The sequence below is a fragment of the Protopterus annectens genome, chromosome 5.part1 (assembly GCF_019279795.1).
Source record: "Protopterus annectens isolate FY-2018-M chromosome 5.part1, PAN1.0, whole genome shotgun sequence".
Classification (NCBI taxonomy): Eukaryota; Metazoa; Chordata; order Ceratodontiformes; family Protopteridae; genus Protopterus; species Protopterus annectens.
The window spans coordinates 716,123,635-716,147,863 of NC_056736.1; positions in this window are offsets into that span (position 1 = coordinate 716,123,635).

The following is a 24,229-nucleotide window of genomic DNA, read 5'->3' on the forward strand; positions in this document are numbered from 1 at the left end:
TTTAGCTAGCCAGGGAACAGTAGCAAGAAGCCGATGATCTCCTGCAAGCATTTTTTATTCTTTCAGTACAGGTATCTGTTGTTAGCATTCTCTACTGCCCTTATAGTTTTGTTGTCTGATGTACACTTATCCTCTGACAGTTATGTTTTGTAAAGGTTCTGTAATGTGATTGTGATGTTCTTAGTTTTTAAAGTAACGATTGCATTAGAGATACTATTTCCAACTATTTTCTGTTTTTACCATGTTTCACCTGCTGCCTTGATGCTTTTTGCTGATACTTATTTTTGATTAAGATTCTGTATGCGATCGCTACATGGTTATTAAAGTAACAATCGCATTACAGAAACCATTACCAACTATTTTGTCTGCTATTTTTTTTTTTACCATGTTCCATCTGCTGCCTTAATGTTTATTTTTGCTGATTCTTATTTTTGATTATGGTTCTATAATGTGATCGTTACATTAATAACTAAGTAGTAATAGCATTACAGAACCTTCAGCAAAAATAAGTTATCAGCAAAAATAAGCATTAAGGTAGCTGTTGGAACATGATAAAAAAAAAAAAAGACAAAATAGTTGGTAATGTCAGCATGACAGTATGACTGAGATCAACTGAGCACTTATTTTTATACTTGCTAAGCAGCGATTTTGCTGTTTAGCGTGTGTAAAAGTAAAATAAGAATTAATAAAAGATAGATAAGTACGTGTGTATCTGTGTTTGTTTATTTCTGCTTGTGTGAGTGTATGCATGCTTGCGTGAATGAGAGCTAAATTGTGTTTGTGTGTATGCATGCTTGTGAAGAGTGAGAGCTCTGAATCAGTGGTAGAAGCAGCAGCAGATCAAAAACGGTTGTCTACCTCTCATAGGTTCATAGGTTTGTACTAGGCTATCTGCCCTAGGGCATTTATAAGCCTAGCCAGAGTGTGTGTGGCTTTCACCACCCCTTAGGATGAGAATACTACGCCCATTTACGGTTTAGTTTACTGTGCCTCTGTCTAGTAGTGACACAGAGTGTCTCGACCTCTAAATTCAAGCTATCGCAGAAATAGACAGGGCTGCACCTCTCCACCTCTGGAAGCAAGAAATACAGACAAAGCCTATAATAATGGGATGGGATCCAAAACCAGGTAAAAAATTTATAATGCTCTTATAAATTTAACATTGCTAGAATTACAATATTTGTATTACTATTCATTTTTGTTAGGATATGAAGTCTGAAGCTCAAAGGCATGTCTGCATGTAGTGACTTCAATCTTCAGAAAAGCCCAAATTTTATGAGGAAAAGACCAATAATCAATATGCAATAATCTGGACATTCTGTAAAAACTCTGGACAGTTGAGAGGTTTGAGGGGGGTACAAATGCTGAAAAGTGGCAACATATGCTAAATATTAGTCTTATAGCAATGTTACTTGATTAACAGGATTTCTGTTAGCATGCATTTTTCTGAAGCACAAATGTTTTTTATTTTTTGGTGGGGAGGAGTGAGATCGATCTAGAAGGGCAGCAGTCAAGAGGTACCGTTTGACCTCTTAGCTCAAGAAATCTGTATAAGGGCTAAAATAAAGAGGGCACAAAGACTCAAAGGTACAATTAAGTTTTAAATGTTGCTCTTATAAAATTACAAAGTTTCTTGAATGCAAGGATTTGTTTCTGAGGGAAATAAAGTCTGAAACTCAATTGTATCAAGTGGAGCCACTGGCGTGATCCCCGGGGTGAACTTTCGATTTCCCATCCACTCATCAAGATTTCTCTTGAAGAGGGCCAGTGAGGTGCTCTGCTTGACATGTTTTGGAAGTCTATTCCAGAGCATGGGCAGTCTCTGGGTTATGAACCTGTCCCTCCAGCATGTTCTGTTGATTTTGGTAATGAGTTTGAGGTCTCTGGAGCATGTCGTGCGGAGGGATTGGGATTTCTTTAGATGTAGCATTTCTAACAGACCTGGGTCAGACATGGCTTTGTAAGTCAAGCAGGGATCGCCTCTTAGTAGACGATATGAGACAGAGAATAGCTGGAGTCTTTTGAGTTTGTCCATGTAGGACGTGTGTTTAGTGCCGAGGATCCTCTTTGTGAGGTACTTTTGTGTTGCAGGTGTCTAGTGAGGTACATGCCAAATGGGGCATTATACTAAATGATTGGTCTAATGAGGGAAGAGTAGAGAGAAGTGATGACCTCTTTCTTCCTGGATGCAAAACCCTTGGTAATCAGATGTGTCACATAGGACTTTCTGATCACAGTGGCAATGTGGTGGTTGAAGGAGAGGTTGCTATCAACCTGCATCCCCAAATCTCTTATAATGCCTTCAGTGTGCAGTGGGATTCCATCGATGTGGCAATTAGTGGGAACTGAGTTTTTACTAAAGGGAATGATGACGCATTTTTTGGCGTCAAGCTTAAGGCCATGGTTTCCACACCAGTCATTGGTCTCAACGAGGCCTTTTTGTACGATGTCTGCATCACTTGAGGAGTTAATTAGTGGCTCCTGGCTTGCAGTCATCTGCGAACTTGGTCAGCCAGAGTCCCTTACTGTTGGCCTGGAGTTTTGAGAAGTGGATGCAGAACAGGAGAGGACCCAGGACCGATCCTTGTGGGACTCCACTCATGACTGGTCGGCTGCCTGACTTGGAGTATGCTACTTTCACACTATGTGCTCCATTTGTGAGCCAGTTTGCAACCAACCTAGTGATATAGGGGTTGATGCCTAGTTTGGCGAGTTTATCAATAATTCCTGACTGTGGAATGGTATCAAAGGCCTTGGCCAGATAGAGGTAGGCTGTATGCACTGCCTTTCCTTCATCCACAACCCTGGTGACTGACTCAAAGAAGTCAACCAGGTAGAGCAGGCATGATCTCCCTTTCACAAAGCCAAATTATGTGGGGTCTAGAGTTTGGAAATTTCCTATATCTTTGTTAATCAGGTCCATGATGATGTATTTCATAGCTGTACATATCAGACTCATCAGGCTAATGTGACGATAATTCCCAGGGTCTGTAGTCGCTCCCCCTTTATGGAGAGGGATGACTGTAGCAGTATGTCATTCGTTAGGGACAAAGCCTGAGGTGAGGCTGTGACTGAACAGGGCACACAGATGTGGTGCCAGTTCACTTTGTAGTTCATGTAGAACACAGCCAGGGATATTATTGGGTTCCATGGAAGCTGAATTCTTGGCCTTGGACAATGCAGCTTTAAACTGTACCTAAAGAACCTTTGGTGTCAGCACTCTTAGCCTCTAGAGACCTCTCTCCTTCTGATCCCCTGTATAAGGGTTTCTCTGGTGTGCAGGGGCCAGTGCCCAGAACAAGGGTCTTTCCTTCATCCTTTGCCCAACTGGGCAGACCATTACCACCGATGCCTCAGTCATAGCTTGGGGCACTCAGCTACAAGGCAGGTGCACCCAAGGTCTTTGGGATGCCCAGCACCTTCCCTTACACATCAACCAGAAGGAAATGATGGCAGTACAAAAGGCTCTGACATCCTTCAAACCTCATCTCAAGCCAGGGGTTCTCCATATCAAAACAGACAACACCACAGTAATGTAGTACATCATCAAACAAGGAGTGACCCAATCTTACCCTGTGTGCAGGCTAGCCATGAACCTCTGGTTGACAGCCTCTTCCATGGGACTACACCTGATAGTCCAATACCTACAAGGGATCAACACAACACCTTGGAAGACCACTTAAGCAGAAACTTACTGGAACCCAATGAATGGCAGCTCCACAGAAAAATCTTTTTACAAATCACTCAGGCATGGGGGACTCCAGAGGTGGATCTCTTTGCTTTGCATCTCAACCATCAACTGAAAAAAATTTGTACCAGGGAGTATCATGACCTAGCGTGGAAGGTGGATGCATTGACCTTCCCCTGGAACACCGTCTTTGGTACGCATTCCCTCCTCTGCCTCTTATTCCAAAGGTACTGATCAAAATAAGGGAGGAGAGACCAAAGGCCATCCTCATTGCTCCAGATTGGCCCAGAGAATATTGGTACCCCTTACTGTGCAGCTTTACCTTACTGCCTCCCAGGCAGCTTCCCCTGATCTCAGACCTCTTAACTCAGGTGGGGAGGGGGGAATGCTGCATCCAGATATGCAGACTCTAACTGTCAGCATAGCTGATACTCTAAAGGCAAACAAGAGGTCCCTGTTAAGCAAACAGGTCCTAGACATTATCAGAAAGACCAGAAGGCCCAGCACCAGAAAATCATATGCAGGAAAATGGAAAAGATTTTGCTCCTGGAGCCAGTCCAGAGAGGGCAATACCTCACAACCTTCATCCCCTCTTATCCTGGACTACCTAGCGGAGCAACTTAATAGTGGCCTCTCCTTCTCGTCTATTAAAATCCATGCCTCAGCCATTTCAGCTCATTTTGATACAGAACAGCCCCTGTTCTCCCATCCTTTGATTAAACAATTCCTCAGAGGGGCTTCTAATATCAGGATCTCTCAAAAGGCCATCCACTCCAGCCTGGGGACCTGAATTTTGTTTTGGAAAAACTAACTTTACCACTCTTTGAACCTGCTGCTTCAGCAGAACTTAGATTCCTCTCCTGGAAGACTGCTTTTCTCCTAGCTATCACCTCAGCTAGAAGGGTTTCAGAACTTCAGGCACTGATGGCCATTGAGCCCTTTATCATCCTCTTTGCAGACAGGGTCTCCCTGAGGACTAATCCCTCCTTTATGCCTAAGATGGTATCTACTATAACTCTCAATCAGGCCATACATCTACCCACCTTCTTTCCTAACCCTCAAAACAAGGGGGAAAGAATTCTGCACTCACCAGATGTGCACAGGCAGCTCAGAAACTATCTGGACTGTACTAAATCCTTCAGGAAAACAGGCCAACTACTTGTCAGCTTTGTCCCAGGGGCAGAGGGGAAGCCCATTTCCAAACAAACAATTTCCAAATGGATATCACACTGTATCCATTTCTGTTACAGATTGCATGGGAACCCCCCAAGTCTAATCAAACCCATTCCACTAGGGTAGCCTCCACTTCCACAGCATTCCTCAGAGGAGTTCCCACCAGGGACATCCTGGAAGCTGCCACCTGGACTTCTGTCCATACCTTTACCAAGCATTACCACCTACTTTGGCAGGGTTTGCCTCTGCAGTTCTGCAGGGCATGCTGACCCATTCCCAGCTCACTTACTAAGCCTAACACACCTCTCACCAGCTTTGGGAATCCTCCTACAGGTGATGACTGCAACAGTAAAACATGAAGAACATAGTACATTTGTGTACACTTACCATAAATGTAGAAGTTTGAGTGTATTCACTGTTGCAGTCCTGGTTTCCCACCATCCTTTCCCCTTATATATTCTTTTTTTAGGGAGACATAAGTTTCAAAAGGTGGCTTTTAGCCACCAGGACCACTTTACCATATTTACTGGGTGTCTGATGGGTTAGGGCAAGAAAAATTGATGCAATGGCATCAGCTTCTCTCCTTTATAGCACTGACGACCTGATGTCAGGCAGCAAGCGGCATCAGCCAATGCAGAAAAACATTGACTCTGGTATTCAGGCTGGCCGAGGGCTACCACAGCATGGATAACCTACAGGTGATGAATGCAACATTGAATACACTCGAACATCTACATTTATGGCAAGTGTACACAATTGTACTTTCTGCCCAAGGCAGCTTTCTTGGGATCTTGTCATTTGCATTCCCAAAGCGAAGGAATGAGGATTAGGACTCTTTCCTCATCTCTAGCTTCTTAGCAACTGTCTCACTGTCGGGTCAGTTGTGCTGCATCCTGATCTGAATATGAACTGCTCATTGCCCTTATTACATTGTACTACCCTGTGTATCCATTTATGAGTCACCCTCTCCACAACTTTCATGTAAGGTGACAGCAGTATGATGCCTCTGTATGGATCACAGTTGTGGATGTCCCATTTGTTCTTGTTAACTGACGCAAATATGATTCTTTGACACTCACCTGGGGTACGCCTTTCTCTCCACACTGCTACAAGTTGCTTCAGGAGACAAATCTGCCCTACCTCAGCCAGCATATGTAAAATATGCAGTGTGACCTCTACTGAGCCTGCTGCTTTCCATGACTTGATTTCCATTAGTGAAAGTCTTACTTCTTCCTGGGTGGTATCCTGTTTGTCTCTACCATAGCCTGTTTCTGGGGAAGTACAGAATCTGTGTGGTTAATGTGATTGTTAAGCTACTGTAAGTACTCCCTCAGTCTGCCTTTGATGTCCTTCAGAATGGTGAGGTTGTTGCTTTTGCTGGCCCTTATGAAGTGTCAATTTTCTTTATCTGGTTGTACTGGCCTTGCAATCTGATGTAGTGTCTTTGTGAGAGTGCCTCCAATGCCATTTTCTGTGCTAAGGCAACTCCTTCCTTACCTTGTTAGTCAACCTCCATTCATTCCTAGGCTGGGTGGTCAGTCCAATCTCCCACTCTTTCTGCATTCTGTATTTATTTCATGGAGATCTTGGATTGCTGTATTACACCACACGCTTTCCTTATGTACCTTATAGACATACATGGATAGGCCAGAACTCTGTTCCGTAGTCCTGACACATGCTGTTTTATGGTGCTGCCTTTCTTCCTGTAGACCTATGTCCACCACTTCTTAGTGAGGTGGAGGCATGACTGAATACTTGAACTGTCATCATTTGTCTCCAGTCAACTTCCTGGTCTTCACCCTGGTCTCTGACCTTAGCACCCTCTTTGCCCACTGCTTGCAGATGATTGTGGAAACCAGTGGTTTATGCTGTGGGCCACCTGTTTCACTGAGGAAGACCATGCACTCTATGTTCATTACCCAGTACCCTTTCCTCACTAGGGGAACTTTACCTGATTTGGTATAGGCCACTCATGTACGTGAACTTGTGACTGTCTTTCTTAATGAAGCATGTTATGGCTACTATCAAGCCATTTGCAAGACAGAGGTCTAGAATGGCCTCTCCATTATTCCTGTTGCCCCACCCATGTGGAGCCAGGCAGTCATGATTTCCTTTTCTGTTTGTTTCGATATGTGCATTCAAGTCACCCATTATCTAAACCGATTCATGAAGTCCAGCTTTATGTAGTAGGTACTGCAAACTGATGTCTCGCTGCACTCTTTGGCTCACTGTCACAACTCGGCAGTGGGGCATAGGATGAGATTATGAGTACTGCACTCTTTGTCTCACTGTCACAACTTGGCAGTGGGGCATAGGATGAGATTATGAGTACTGCACTCTTTGGCTCACTGTCACAACTCAGCAGTGGGGCATAGGATGAGATTATGAGTACTGCACTCTTTGACTCACTGTCACAACTTGGCAGTGGGGCATAGGATGAGATTATGAGTACTGCACTATCATTTCACTGGAGTGCGATTGACATGAGTCTGTCACTTAGTCAAACAGTATCCCTCACTGCCTTCTGAACCCTTTCTCTTACCACAATTCACAGAGCATTTCTAGCCTATTCTCCTACACAGAAGTATGGAATTGTTATGGCTAGGCTTGTATAGGCCCTAGGGCCTATAGCCTAGTATCAACCTATGAACTGTAGATCCCAAGCCAAGTGCCTTGGCTGCACTGCCCTTCCATCTTGTCCCCTGGAAACAATGGATGCCCATTTTCCATCACAGCATCAGTATGAACCTATGAACCTATGAACATATGTCATCCATTTCAAAACTGCATCCTGTCAGTGAATTTTCACTGAGTAGCAACTGACAGGTCATTTTTTGCTGGTTCATTGGTTATGCTTCCAGCTGTAGGTCAACACAGCTGCCAAAGATAACCCAGAATAGGGAACTACAGACCAGACGGCCATTAGCTTATTGATGTAAGGCTGCTGAGTTTTATGGAAGTCACACAGCCAATAGAGGGCACATGGATACTTTATGAAGTGCATTAAAACCTTACCATAATCTTTGTTTTTGGTATTGGATAAACGTTAACAGGAGTAAGCAGTAAAATTCAAATTTAACACCTATTTTGTTGGCACCAAAAAAGGGAGCATGGTGATGTCTTAAAAGAAAGAAATTTCATGAAAATATATACTGAGAGTAGAAGATGTTCTAAATGTGCAGTCAGTGAGAACTATACACATGACCAAGGGTCATATCTTTTTCTCCCTAACTGTTCTTGCCCAGTTGTCATCACTGATTAGAGACATTGATGCCAGGTTGTTAGACATGATTTGATGGACCTACAGTGATAGTGCAGAAGAAAGGGGCTTCCAGTTTTGCTTCATACGATTTTAGTAATGCTTTACAGGTGGCCAGTATGCACAAATACACAGCAGTGGCTTTACTTCATCTAACATATTCCGGATAAAGCTTGCATGTCTATGTAGTCATTGTCGGGAAGAAGAATTTCTCAAAGTGTGCATACCTGACATTTGACATTGTGCTATAAACTGTACCTGGAAGCCACAGTGATACTGCTATGTGGTCTGATGAGTGCACTTTAGTATATTTCATAGTTGTGTGAACTTACCACAGTGTGGTCTGAACAATAGTCTGTGTCAACCATAATGCCTGACATCCATTTGTTGACGTACCTTACTTTATGTGATTTTCATAAACAGTCTGGAATTCCTGTAAGGAAACTTGTAATGTGAAGTCAGATGGTATAGTGGAATAGTAATTGCAGAAATATGGCTGTCCATTTGATTGTAGCTACTTTCTGGTGAGCTGTTTATACTTAAATGTAACTGTTTGGTGACAGAAGAACTAGGTAATTATTGACATTCATTTCTTCTTTTGGTTTAAAAACCTGTTGCCTAAATGACTCTGCTCATACCTCATCTGATGCTGTTGTTAAGATCCCTGTGAATATGCTAAGCTGTTGTCTGTGACTTAGGGTTCCCACACATATGCATCACACCTCCTTCTTCATATTATGCTGCTCAACAGTCAATTGAAGTTACTCACTGAGGAGTCTTGATGTCTGCATAATGAATTCATCTCCTCAGCATGATACCTGTTAGCTCAGCTTGCCCCTTCCTGTACTGAAAGCCAGTCATTGTTATTCATCAGGCTTCACAAGTTATGCACTTGTAGATGGTAAGATAGCTGAAAGGTGTCTTCTCAAACTTTAAAGAGTCTCTTATAACTTTGTATTTATATACTGTTGTTGCGATGCACTGATTGTACATTTGCTGGCTTGCCTGTACTTTGATGTTTCAGCTCAGCTATTTAAAACCCAAAGTTTGCCCTCTGCACCCTTTTTTAATGAAGCCAAATTTACCCAGCCCTGTTATAGATATTAGTTGGTGTTTACACTCAATTTGCTCTGTTGATGTTCCTGGGATAAAGGGCGTCTTATGCTTAATCCCTGCTGTAAGAACTAAATTCATATGATAACAGTCACAATTAAAGAAAAAAATGACTGTTGTGTAAACCATACTGTTAGAGGTAGTCTGGTTTATATAGCTTCCTGGAGAAAAGTGTTAATTTCTGTATATTGATGAGTAGAACAGCATGTTGTGGCAACCTGCAAAAGAAAACAATTTTGAGAGGAAGTAAGAACAGTGTGCACACTGTATGGAACAGTGAGAGTAGACAGTGTATAGCATGAAGTAAAGAATATACCAAGTTGTTTCAGAAATATCATACCAGCACTGAGTATGTGCACACAACAGCAGTAGTAACTGCAAACAGGACACATCAGTGGCATGCCTAATGGATAAAAATGCAGAGGACTGCAATTCTTTGTAAAGCAAATATGAGTATTAATTTTGGTTAGAGTATGAATTTGCAGTCATGGCTAAATCTGTCAGTGGCGCAGATTAATTGTTATCTGTGTATGTTATGGGCATGTTCAGAGGAATACTTAAAAACCTTTACATTAGGGATTGCTAAAAGCATATTTCTACCATGACTTACTGTGAAAGTGCTATTCAGATGATAGCAGTAAAGAGAGAGATGAGGGAACAGTTTCAGAGGCACACCTGGCTGACTGCAGGCAACTCTGATGTGTATTGTCATTCAAATTAGCTGAACCTTGCAGGGCAGGAAATGTGAAACTCTTCTAACTGAGGGTGGGAATATAGGAGGAGTAATTTGAGAATGAACTGAAACAGATCAAAGTTGAATGTCTAAATAAACTCTGTTATTTCAGCAATGAGCTGGCAGTTCGGGAAGATTTTTTCACAGAATGTGTAAGACAACGTAAGGAAACACATTTGTAAAAGGCATTGTGTGACAGTAAGTGATACTTTTACTGATGCTTGTCAAACTTAGCTGGTCTTTCCTTTTTTTCCATTCTAAGTGAATGGAAGTCTTATATGACAGCCCAGCTATGGGCACTGTAATCTCAGAAACAGAGGACTTACATCTTTAGAACAAAACAAACTCTCATCAGGATGTCTGCCCCCAGGAGGTCAGTCAGGGTTACAAAAAGAATAAAATTAATAGTAACTACTTCTCTCTGGTGCATACAGGTTTGCAATGAGCCAAACTTAAGGAAAAGTTAAAAAATATATCTTTTTCAATTTTTGTCCCGTAGTGGTCCTTTAAGCACTGTATGCACCAGTCTCTAACTGTTTATAACTTGCATTTAATGCTGCTGTTTAGATTCTCTTTTTTCCAGGAAACTGGAAAGTTCTGCTCAGCTTTTAGGAAAGAGTCAAAAGGGAAAGTCCATCCTGGCAGCAAGGAAGAAAGAAGGGTACTTCGACCACGCATTCTCTCAATCAATTTATTTTATTGACATAGGAGTCAATAGCATAAATAACATGACTGCGACAATGCGTGGTGGCGATAATACGTAAGTACCCAACTATTTAATAAAAACACAAAACTCTTTTTCCCTTTTCCTCTGAGGTTGTGTGACCTAACATTAAACTATAGTAAAGCACAGAATAGTAAAAACTGCTCTTAGGGTGTAGGAATTCCTTAATAAAATGTCCAACAATATACACATAAAGGTAAAAAGGAATACCAAGGCACGGTCTAGTCTTCACAAACAACAGGCAGTCAAAAAAGTTAAAACAGAGCTTTGCTAAATCCAGAGGTTAGCGCTTTCACAATGTGTCTCATTGCTTCTTCAGACCATAACAGAAATGAAACAGTCAGCATTTTTAAACCTTAAGCAACCAATCAGAACACATAAAGCCAACAATTAATCAATTAACTTATCAACGTAGCCCTCTTAACTTCAAGAATTTTTAAGTGAAACTCTGACATTTAACCCACTGCCTCTGTCAGCACGCATCCTTATCATCCATCTGGCCTCAACAGATTGTGTGTGTGTTTTAATATCAAAATGAAAGGAAGAATACTGCAGCAAACTGTGTTCATAGGTTCATAGGTAGGTACTAGGCTATTGGCCCTAAGGCCTACATAAGCCTAGCCAAAAAGGTACCCTTTGTCACCCAAGAAAATTATTTTCCTGTGCCCCTGTTGAGCAGAGCCACAGAAGTGATCCCCGAGGTGAATTTCCTATCTCCCATCCAATCATCAGGATTTTTCTTGAAGAGTGCTACTGAGGAACTTTGTTTGATATAGTTAAGTTGTTTGTTCCAGAGTATGGGAAGTCTCTGGGACAGGAATCTATCCCTCCAGCATGTTCTGTTTATTGTCGTGGCAAGGTTTAGGTCCCTAGAGGATGTAGCTCGGAGAGATTGGGATTTCTTTAAGTGGAGCATGGCCAACAGCTCTGGGTTTGACATAGCTTTGTATGTTAGGCAGGGATCGCCTCTGAGTAGGTGATCTGCGACGGAGTAAAGCTGGATTTTTTTGAGACAATACAATACAAACATAAATAAAACAAAAAAAAAAAAAAACAAACAGCAGAAACGTTCACAATTTAATCATAAAACCAAATAAGAATACAAAGCTTTCGGGTTTCCCCTTCATAAGTGCATAACCAATAATGAATTAAAACCATTTAAATATATAACATCTGGTAGAGCCAACCAATCAACATAAAGATTTCATTAAGTTATTAATAACATTTTAAAGACATATTTTCTGTTACTAGTGCAAACTCATTTGCCTGTTAAGTAAGACAGGTTTCAAGCTTACGGCCCCATTCAGACCTGGGGCATCTCAGCATTTAATTCAAGTATCCATGTAAATTCAGCATTTTCTAGTTTATTAATAATATCTTCACCCCTTGGGTTTTTCTGAATCACTGTAATAGCTCCAAATTTAAACTTATGAGCAGCACCATAGTCCAATATATGTTTAAATAAGGCATTCGTTTCTACCTTCCTTTTGATTTCAGATCTATGTTCAATAATGCGCTCTTTTAAATTTTCTACAGCATTTACCTACATAGAATGCAGGACACAGAATCTTCTTCTTCTTCTTTCAGGTTTTCCCGGTTAGGGGTCGCCACAATGGACGCAGGACACAGAATACATGTAGCCAAATAAACAGTGCACTTTGTGGTACAATCAGCATGAATAGTGAAGTTATATTTCCTTTGACTTACAGGATGTATAAAACAAGTGTCAGTGACTATATCCCTACAACAGCTACATCCAAGGCAGGGATAAGTACCCTTTCTATTATTAGTAGTCACATCACCTATTCTTGCCAGTTATTTGTAGCATCATCTACTCTTGAGATTTCTCTAATTTCTATATGCAAACCATGGAGTATCAGATAAAATATTTCTCATCTCAGGCGTAGACATTAATATGTTCCAGTACTTCCTAATAATCTTCTCTATGCCATTTGACCTGTTGCTGTAATTTAACACGTATTTCAGTTTTTTTATCAGATCTATCTATACCCCTACAATATGAAAGATTTGAACAGTCCATCCTTGTCATAAAATAAGGGGCTGTTCTATTGGATCTTTGACTTATGACTTCATTCATTAACTCATTCACCATATCTAATGAATATCCCCATTCGGGTCTGTATCACTTCGACGAAAAGGCAGAAGTTCAAACACCATATGTTCAAACTTCTAACCTCGAAGTGCAAAACCATCGAAGGCTTAGAATAGCGATTTTTTTTCCCAGGGAAAAAAATCGCTGTTCCAAGAAACACACACACAACACAAGCACACCACAAAAACAGCAATCCACACACATACACTTAAAATTCTACATCTAACCCTACACTAAACTGTACATACTCTACTATCTATCCACTTACCTTAACCCAAACCCTAATCCTAAGGTCCGGCACTATCGCACACTCACCTGACCCGTGCCCTAGCCCTAACTTACCTATCCCGCCCTAACCCTAAAGTCCGTCACTATCGCACACCCACCTCACCCATGCCCTAACCCGCGCCCTAACCTAACATCCACACAATCGCACACTTACCTGAACCAGACCCGTAACTTTCCACCACAATGCTGAAAATCACGAAGCTACAGAAATGGCCCACCAAATTCTTTCCCTGGGAAAGAATTCGGTGTTCCGTGGCTTCGTGATAATCAGTTTTCAAACTTCACAGTTCGAACATATGGTGTTCGAACTGCTAACGTTTCGACGAACTGATAGGAACCCTCCCCATTCAATAAATTCCATTGCCATCTCTTTCATATGTTCTAAGTTCGTATCATCATCAGTATTCCATCTACTTACCCTACAAAACTAACTTTTCACTATGCCCCTAAAGATATGTGCGGCCTGCATACTGGTTTTATGTGTATATTTATTAGCATGGACAGCTTTCTTAAATACACTCGTCTTGATATTATTATCCTTCTTTTCTAATTTTATATGTATTTATTCCAGAGCTGCATAGCGGGATTTACTATTCTTCACCAGTGTGTGTCAACTTACCAGCACCATCCTGAATTGGAGAACTTTGTGAGTTTGTGTATGTGTTCCCAAGTTTGCTGTTTGTCATGGATTCAAAAGTGGTGCAGGGAAGTCAACCGAATAATGACAACTCTAACAACTTACAGGTACTGTTTACTTTGATGGAGAAATTAACTAAAAAGGTAGAACTATTAACTGAGAGGGTCGATACTTTATCTGACAAGGGGTTAAGAGGGCTTTCTATTACTAATAATGGCCCTCGTATTACTAGTGAACTTTTAAACCCCCCAAATCCCCTTACCCAAAATATAGACCTGTCAATGAATGACCCTAACCTGGACATGTCTATTCACTCGACCCCATTTGAGGGGTCTGGGATGCAACGTTTAGACGGAAATAATATTCAAAGAACTGGTGATGAACAGCACCACGTGAGGCAACCTATTGCATTAAACCTTGATGAGTGGTTAGGAACTGTAGTGTCTTTTACTAATGACACCAATGACCAACGCCTTCAAACCAATGAACCCGAGGGGCAACCACTAACTAACTTATTGAAAGAATTTGATGCCAAACTTTACAAATATAAGAAACTACAAGTTGAACTTGCTTACTTTAAGGAATGTCTCAGTGAGAGAATTGTCCCAAAAGGACTGAGATCATGGCAGTATCCAACTGGCCTTGTGGGGGGGACTGACTTTCACAAGGACCTTATCTCTTTGTTTGATAAACATGGCTTTGAGCTAATGACTTTAATATCTAAGCATTATCAGTCATGGGCTGATTCACTAGTGCAAGAACTCAATGCATTAGACTCAAAGCTAAAGTCAAGTTTGGATTTTTCTAGATATAAATTCGATTATGAGCGCTGTTTTACTAGCATTGACCAGCATCTTGTCAAACTTAAATCTATCAAAATTAAGAAACTAAACAGAGACAAAGAAGCTTACCGTTTGAATGCAGCTTATCCCCCCCCCCCAAATCTCAATCGGGGAATGACAATTCTATGGAGAACCTACATGATAACACCGAAGGGGATGACGTGAACCTTAATGAGAACAACGAGGTAGCGGGTGAGCATACTCAGGGCAACCAGGCAATTCCTTCATCGGATACCAGGAACCGGAATAGAGGGACTAAGGAGAAGGGGCAAAATTTTCCAATGTCTGCCTCGAACTACAATTTGAGGCGGGGTCAACAGGTGAAGTATGTGAACTCATGGAAGAAATAATTTTTCCATCTTCAACAGATGCCCATGACGTTGACCCTGATACAGGACCGGTTCCAGTACCTGAAATTGTCAAGAATTCAGAAGGTGACTTTTGTATTTATAATTTTTCCACCATTCAGGTTGACAAAATAATGGCTGATTTTCTTGCGAAGGGTCAAACATTTATACCTGCTACAAGAGCTAGTATTGCACACACTATGGTGGACTTAAAGTTATTCATGAGAAGACTCAACTTGCATTTCTTATTTGGTCATAGTAAAACCTCACAAGGAGCACCTGATCCACTTTATGTGTCTAGCTCCTTTTGTCCACCAATGCACACAGCACATTAGCCTTGTTTGAGAAAATATGTGAATGGGATATTTTTAACTGTTTGAATAATGTACAACCTAGTAACAATTCAATTACTAATAATATTACAAATGAAGAGAAACAATGTATAGAGTTGATCCAGACCACCAATGTTAGGGTTGTTCAACCAGATAAGGGAGGTGGTCTTGTTATATTTGATGTACCAGACTACAATAATAGGATTAAGCGGATCCTTAACACTAATACATATCAAAGTGTTTCTAAAAATGAATTGAACGTAGCATACAACAGGATAAAAGCACTGATTGAGGAACTTTTTGTAGAGGCTAGAATAGACAAAGACACTTACATTTTTCTTTTCATGGCATTTCCAAAGATCCCGACTGTTTTCGGGATCCCTAAGATTCACAAATCTATTTCGGACCCACCATTGAGAGCCTTGATAGATGCTAGAGGTAGTATAACTTACCCAATAGCTAAATTTATAGATTATCATTTAAAGAAATTTGTATGTCAGCTCCCACAGATATGTAAGGACTCCTGGGCGTTTTTGAGATCTATTAGCTCCATTCCATTCGACCAAGAGTTAAATTTCTTAACTATAGACGTTAAGGACTTATATTCATCGATACCACAAAGCAGGGGGGTCGAATGGGTGAGGGCGTTATTACTCGAAATGGGGGCCACAATTGCATTGGTTTCATTATTATGTGAACTACTTGAGGTTGTGTTGGATAACAACTACTTTACATTTGATGGGGAATATTTTGTGCAGAAGATAGGTGTAGCGATGGGCTCTCCCTGTGGGGCCAGCTTCGCCAATTTGGCGATGGCACACTGGGAGAGAACTTATGTACTTCACCACTTAGAGGTGGCCAGCAACATCAGGTACTACACTCGATTTTTGGATGATATTTTTATATTGCTTAAGGGCAACTCTGAAGTTGCAGATGAATTACTCATCCATTTCAATGATAGCACTGCCTTTTTATCTTTTACACACTTTTTCATACAAGTAGAATTGCATACCTTGATGTACACTTGGAAAAGGACTTGGAAACCAGTACCTTTGTGTCAAGGATCTACAGGAAACCAACATACTCAAACTCCTTTTTACACTATTCTAGCTGCCATCCCGTGACTCAAAAGGGAGCTGTTGTGAAAGGCCAACTGGTGAGGGCAGCTAGAATGGTGTCTAGGGAAACTGATTTCGACCTCGAGTGTGAATTGTTGCAAGGTATGTTCTTGAGGAGGAAATATCCTCCTACCTTGGTGGATGCACTTATAAGGGAAGTATCATTGAAACGCATGAAAAATATATACATACCACTTTTGGGAGAAAATTTAAGTAGCACAACTAATGGAGGTGACACGTTAAGTGAACCACTTAATATGGAGGAACATGCTGACATTAATAGTTTCTGCTTTATTACGACATTTAGACTGGATGCTTACAAAATTTCAGACATTATTAACAAGAATTGGAAATTCTTATTAGACGAAGAGAGACTCCCAAGTGCCCTACCAAATAGAGTTAAAATAGTATACAGGAAGGGAGCAAATACAAAGAGCATCTTGCAAACAAGCAAAATGAATAACTGTAGGCCATCCATGTTAGGCATCAATAAATGCAATATGTGTAGGTATTGTACTCACATGGACCTAGGCAAACATTTTACACTGAGAAATAGGAAATACATCAGCCAAGGTAAATTCAACTGTAATTCAAAGAATGTGGTATATGTAGCTATTTGTAAAGCATGCCCCTCATTCTATATTGGTAAAACTGAGAGGAGACTGAGGGAAAGGGTGTATGAACACCTATACAGCATTCGAACTGAAACATGACCAATGCTTTAGCTAGACATACAGCGACATTTTCGAATCATACCTTTGGCTTTAGAGTAATAGGTGAATGTGTCCACAATGATAGAGGGGGACCGACCCCCCTGCTTCTAGAGAGATTAGAATTGTTGTGGAAACTTCGTACAACAGCCTGCTCAGTACCAGGGCTTAATGAACAATATTCTATTTCTAGTATTTTGAAATTGAAAGCATTGAATAGATAGGTTATTTTATCTCTGACATTCATTGTGCCATATGCAGAAATGGTAGAGCATATAATGTTTAAATATGCACTTTATTTTCAATGTTCAATATATATACATAATATATATTTGTGACATTTATATTATTATTTTATCATTTTATTTTTAGTATATTTTGTCACAAAATGTTTATTTTAAGTTTCACCTTTTATTGTTTTATGATTGACTGGTTCTCATACATTATAGTATTAAATTCTGTTAGAAGTCAACAGAAAGCAGAGTTGTTCATCATTATGATGTCGCAAACATTCCCCCCCCCCTTACCTTTATTATATAATGAAATAATGTTTAAATGCTTAAATGTGTATGTTTGGACTTGTTATTCTTGTAGTTCATAATACTCATATTTGTTTAGTGACTTTATACTTGAAATGGGGATTTACTTTTGTGTATTTCTACCCATTGTACTTTTATTCATTTTATTTTAATGTTTTAACCTCATTCTTGTTCTTGCAAGTGAATTGTGTATATTACTGAATGGGTGCATAACTAGGAAGAGGAAATGACAAATGCTTTGTGATCAGGAAATGAGGTCATTCGGATTGTAGCAGGGGAGGGGCACAATTTGAATTTGAAATTGCCTTTATAACACAGGCTGGTTTCTTGTGTAGAACCATTTGTCTGAAGAAGTCTTTGTATGGTGAAAGAACGAAAAGCAGTATTTTTGTACCATGTTGCTTAATGTTTTAATAAACTTCTGGCCCTGTTTGGTCCAGTTTGGTTTTAGTTCTACCTTTTGTCCACTATTTATATTTGGATGCTTGAACATGGAAATTGTTTGGATAACCTTTGAGCAAGAAAGGACTTATTTATTCCAGAGCTGCATAGTGGGATTTACTATTCTTCACCAGTGTGTGTCAACTTACCAGCACCATCCTGAATTGGAGAACTTTGTGAGTTTTTATATGTAGATATGTTATCATCTCTGGAGAGCACTCCATCTTAAAACTAAGGAAATTAGTGCTACTCTCCAGGTAGACTATAAAATCTTTCAGACTAACTTCATCACCTTCCCACAACAGGAAGCAGTCGTCCACAAAACTTTTAAAAATAATATTCTAGGGTCAATGTAACCATTGCCCTTAAAGATGTATTTCATTTCCCGTTGATTCAATACCAGATTAGCATAAGTATTCACCATGGAGGTGCCCATAGCTACCCCTGATATCTGAATATAGGGTTCCTCATTAAACAAAAAGATATAGTTTGTTAAAATTATATCAATAATCTGGCAAATATTTTCAATCTGGCTAGGAATCATATCTGTATCCATATTCAAAAATTCACGTATTGCTTCCACTCCATATGATACAGGATATTTATATAAGTTTCAAGCTTCACCTGATTGTAGCACCAAGCATGTGGTTTATCTGGCTGTGTGCCAGGAAAGCTGAGCATTTTACCTAGGTAAAACAGATAGGGAACTCTGGGCACGATTTAGAGAACAGCTACAAACAATGCACGGGCGAAACATGTTAGTGAAAAAGATAGTAGCCAAACTATCTGGAGATATACCGAGCTGAGTATATTTTTCTGGCACTTCAGAGTTGTGTACTGGTAATTGTTGTTTGACTAATTGTATATTATTGCTGGCTGACTTCAGAGTTGTACACTGTTATTTTTGCTTCACTGTATAGTTTTTCAGATCTCTGCTGAAGGTGTTTTTCCCCCCTCCCCCTATTTCTCTGTGTCTTAAGTTGGTATAACTGGTTTTACATCCTGTGTGTTATCTGACCATCTCAAGGATTACTTGCATAAAGTTAGACCCTCTTAGTAAAAAAGTCTGCATATCATTGCTGGAGCCTTCCTGTGTCCTGACAGAGTGCTCTTCAAACTATCTGGAGATGTACAGAGCTGAGTATATTTTTCTGGCACTTCAGAGTTGTGTACTGGTAATTTTTTGTTTGACTAATTGTATATAATTGCTGGATGACTTCAGAGTTGTGCACTGTTATTTTTACTTCACTGTATAGTTTTTCAGATCTCTGCTGAAGGTGTCCCCTATTTCTCTGTGTCTTAAGTTGGTATAACTGGTTTTACATCCTGTGTGTTATCTGACTATCTCAAGGATTACTTGCATAAAGTTAGACCCTCTTAGTAAAAAAGTCTGCATATCATTGCTGGAGCCTTCCTGTGTCCTGAAAGAGTGCTCTTCAAACTATCTGGAGATATACAGAGCTGAGTATATTTTTCTGGCACTTCAGAGTTGTGTACTGGTAATTGTTGTTTGACTAATTGTATATCATTGCTGGCTGACTTCAGAGTTGTGCACTGTTATTTTTGCTTCACTGTATAGTTTTTCAGATCTCTGCTGAAGGTGTTGGTTTTCCCATACCCACTCTCCCTATTCCTGTGTTGCTGTTTAAATTTGGAGGTTTTTGCAGTTGCCCGCCCCCACTGTAGATTTGATCTGGGACACTCCCCCCAGTCCCATCTCTTTACCTCATTTTACCTAATAGACTCCTTCTGTATTGTTTTTAGTCATTTTTAGTTTAATTGCATTTTTTAAACTGTTTGGTCTAACATTGCTACATATTCAAGTGTGCTAGCTTGCACTGCATTTGAATTGTTTTGACTGCTGTTTTAGCCACTTTTCTGTATATATATATATATATATATATATATATATATATATATATATATATATATATATATATATATATATATATATATATAAAAAAAATACCTTTCCTGTAACTAGTGTAGTCCAGATTGAGATTTGCTGTATCCAGGACTGTATAAGCTTCTGAGCCCCCCCCCCCCAGCTTTCTGTGTTGGAGGGAAGCCTTCTAGCTTATCAGTGGGAGTGGTAAGCACTAGGTAACCTATCTACCACATAAGGAGTGGTTCTGGCTCAGAAATTGTAGTTATTGGCCATTTGGGCAGTTTTTCCATCTCTCTCAACTTTCTGATTTAAAAGCCCACATTTGCACTTGTTTCCCCCATTTCCTCTAACTAGTTTAGTCCAGATACAGATTCTTACTTTTAGCACTTGAATTTGCTTATTCGTGATCAGCACTTGTTCAGAACTTGTAAGCACTAAATAAGCTACTAATTACTACAGCACTTACCCTTTCTCATTACCTAGAGGAAAACAGTTTTGGTACTTACTTTCCTCACTTGCTTAGAGAAAAAGCTCTTGTACTCACTTTCCTCACTTATCTAGAGGAAAATAGTTTTTTATTCAGGCATGTCCAAGGGTCAGCTCCCAGTGTTCTCTCCTGTCTGATGAATCTGGGCATCTTGGGGCAATGTAGAAATTGCCACATGTACACAGACAACCCTCTCCTTCTACAACACAACACTACAGCCTGTGACAGATGCACTTATCTAGACAAACTGGAGGTAAAGCTCTCTCCAGTCAAGACTGAACTTGACAGTCAAGAGTAGAAGGTAAACACTTGCACCACACTACACTCATCACATAGTCTCACTAAATCTACACCACCAAAATCCACACATAGAAACATAAAAACATTCGCAGAGGCTCTCAATAATAATCTGCTCAAGCAAGAGACCTCCAAAGCAGAAATGCAAGCAACCTCCACACCCCAACACAACCCAAATGACAGATAGCCCGCAGACTCAGTGTGCCACTCAGCCACAGCCAATAAGGCAAAACAACGTACCCAACACACTAGTCATAGGTGACTCTATAGTCAGGCACACTGATGTTCCACTCACCAGGCTAAACAAGGAGAAGGTTACTGTCAGCTGCCTGTCGGGTGCCAGGATCCGCCACATAACCCACACACTCAGGTCAATCCACAGCAAGTACAAATATGACTCTGTCATTGCCCATGTTGGTGTGAATGACCTGAGATGTACCTCCCTGGACTACATGAAAAGAGACATGGAAGAGCTCTCCGATCTTGTAGACCAGGCAGGTATGGCCATAGCCCTGAGCAGCATTCTGCCATCACCCAGAATGATGCCGCAGTACAAGGACAAAATGATTGACTTCAACAATTGGCTAAGCTTCTGGTGCTATTCTAAAGGGATCCAGTATCTGTCTGCCTGGGATGACATGGTCGACAGACCATGATGCTTTGCCAGAGATGGTCTGCACATGTCACCCCTGGGATTCCGGATACTGGCTAAGGTTCTTGCTGCCCCTATAGTGCCTTTTTTAGGCAAGGTTCAAATGACAAAGTCACCACTGTAACAGGAACAGGCAAGCAAAAACTGAGGGTGATGCTACTCAATGCTAGAAGTCTAAATCTCAAAATGCACTCACTCGAGGCACTCCTTAAAATGGAGAACATCGATATCTGCAGTGACTGAGACCTGGTTCAAGGCTCCAGAGAGCATCCATGAACTACCAGGCTATAACTCGTATCACACTTTTCGGCCATATAACCAGGACCGTAACACCAAAGGCGGAGGTGTGTCCATATTCATTAAGGATACCCACACCTCCAGGCTAGTTGCTCAGTATAATGCAGCCAAGGTTATCCAAGTGCAACTAACTCTGGGCAAAACTGCAATTCAAATTGTAGCTTGCTACAGATCCCCCACCATGCCCCAGGATTCCCACTCTTCTTTTCTTGATGTACTGGAAAATATTAGGGTTCAACCAAACACCCTAATAATGGGCGATTTCAACTACCCCACCATTAAGTGGGAAAACTACCCATGTACCAACTTCTTCGCTCAATGCTTTCTGGAATTCATAAACTCAAATGCTCTGGATCAACTTATCCACACCCCCACCAGGGGCAACAATATCCTAGATCTAGTAATACCAATATGAGTGAGCGGTGTTCCACACCTGAAGTCAACGCCTCATTGGTCCGATCCGACCATAAGCTAATTACCCTAGATATCCACATCCTGCCTCCACCCCCCCATTAAGGAAAACATGGTAAAAAATTTCTTCAAAGCCAACTTCATGCTTCTTAAGACAGAAGTGGTGATCTTCATGACACCCATGCAGATGGACAATACAGTTACGACTACTGAATCCTACACAATTGCACATTATAAGCACTTTCACGAGTGCATGGCTCATGCTATCCCAAACAGAACCAAGATGCTATCCTCCAAAATAAGGAAGCCAATCTGGTGGTCCCCTGCCATAAACAAACTGTACAACAGAAGGAAGAAACTCTTGCAAAAGAGAGTAAAATCCCATGAGTGTAGGAGCTCCCTGGTCAGCCTCAGTAAGAAGCTGCGATCCCTGATAAAAACCTCCAAAGCTAGTTACGAAAACAAAATCGCCACTGATTCTAAAGACAACCACAAAGCATTCTATAGCTATGTCAAGAAACTCAATGGCAACACTCAGATCTGCTCTGAGTTACAGCACAATGGCACTAAATATACAGACCTAACTGATATTGCCAACATCCTGGCAGATAGGTTCAGTGCTAACTTTACCCCCCTCTCACCCCCTAAAGAGCCCATCTATATACTGGAAGAATGCAAAGTTCCTGTAATCACGGCTGCACAGGTAAAAACCACACTCTCCAAAGCCAAGAACACAGCATCCATGGGACCAGACAACATTCCAGGCTGCGTTCTACATGAACTACAGAACTAACTGGCACCCCACCTAAGTACCATGTTCAGTCATAGCCTCACCTCAGGCTTTGTGCCAGCTGAATGGTGCACAGCAACGGTTATCCCACTCCACAATGGGGGGAGCCACCATGAACCCCGGGAACTACCGCCCCATTAGCCTGACGAGCCTGGTTTGCAAGGCCATGGAACGTATCATCATGGAAGTTATAAACAAAGACATTGGTAACCTCCAAGCTCTGGATCCCACCCTGTTTGGGTTTGCAAAATGCAGATCATGTCTCCTAAACCTGATAGACTTCTTTGAAGCAGTCACCAAAGCCGTAGACAAGGGTAAGGTGGTTCACACAGCCTATCTAGATCTTGCCAAGGCTTTCGACACCACCCCCCATTCTGGAAGTATAGATAAACTCACTAAACTAGGTATAAATCCCTATGTCACAAGATGGGTTGCCAACTGGCTCATTGACAGAACCCACACTGTGAACGTAGCAGACTCCAAATCCGACTTCAGACCAGTGACAAGTGGAGTACCACAGGGTTCAGTCCTGGGTCCTCTCCTGTTTGGTATCTACTTCTCTGAAGTACAGGCTAACACAGAAGGTCTTTGGCTAACGAAGTTCACAGATGACTGAAAACTAGGAGCCATAATCGAAACTCTTAAAGATGTGGACATCCTACAAAAGGGCCACACTGAGACAGATGCCTGGTGTCAAAGCCATGGCCTCAAGCTCAATGCTAAAAAGTGCATTGTCATCCCCTTTGGTAAAAACTCTGTACCCATGAGCTACAACATAGGCGGTAGTATATTTAACACCGAAAGTGTGATGAGACCTTGGGCCACAGGTGGACAGTAGTCTCTCCTTTGATAATCACATTGCCACAGTAGTCAGGAAATCCTTCTACATGGCACACCTCATCACAAAAGGTTTCTCATCCAGCAAAAAAGAGGTAATTGTTCCCCTCTACTCATCACTCATTAGACCCATTATAGAGTACAACGCCCCTTTTGGTATGTACCTCACAAGACATCTACAACAACTGGAAAGGCCGCAGAAATACCTCACAGAGGATTACTGGCCTCAAACAGATGCCCTACGCAGACCGTCTCAAAAAACTCCAGCTTTACTCCATCGCATATCACCTACTCAGAGGTGATCTCTACCTAACATACAAAGCTATGTCAAACCCAGAGCTGTTAGGCATGCTCCACTTAAAGAAATCCGAATCCCTCCGAGCTACACGTTTTAGGGACCTAAACCTTGTCACCACAATAAACAGAACATGCTGGAGGGATAGATTCCTGTCTCAGAGACTTCCCATACTCTGGAATAAACTACCTATCTATATCAAAGCTCCTCATTAGCAC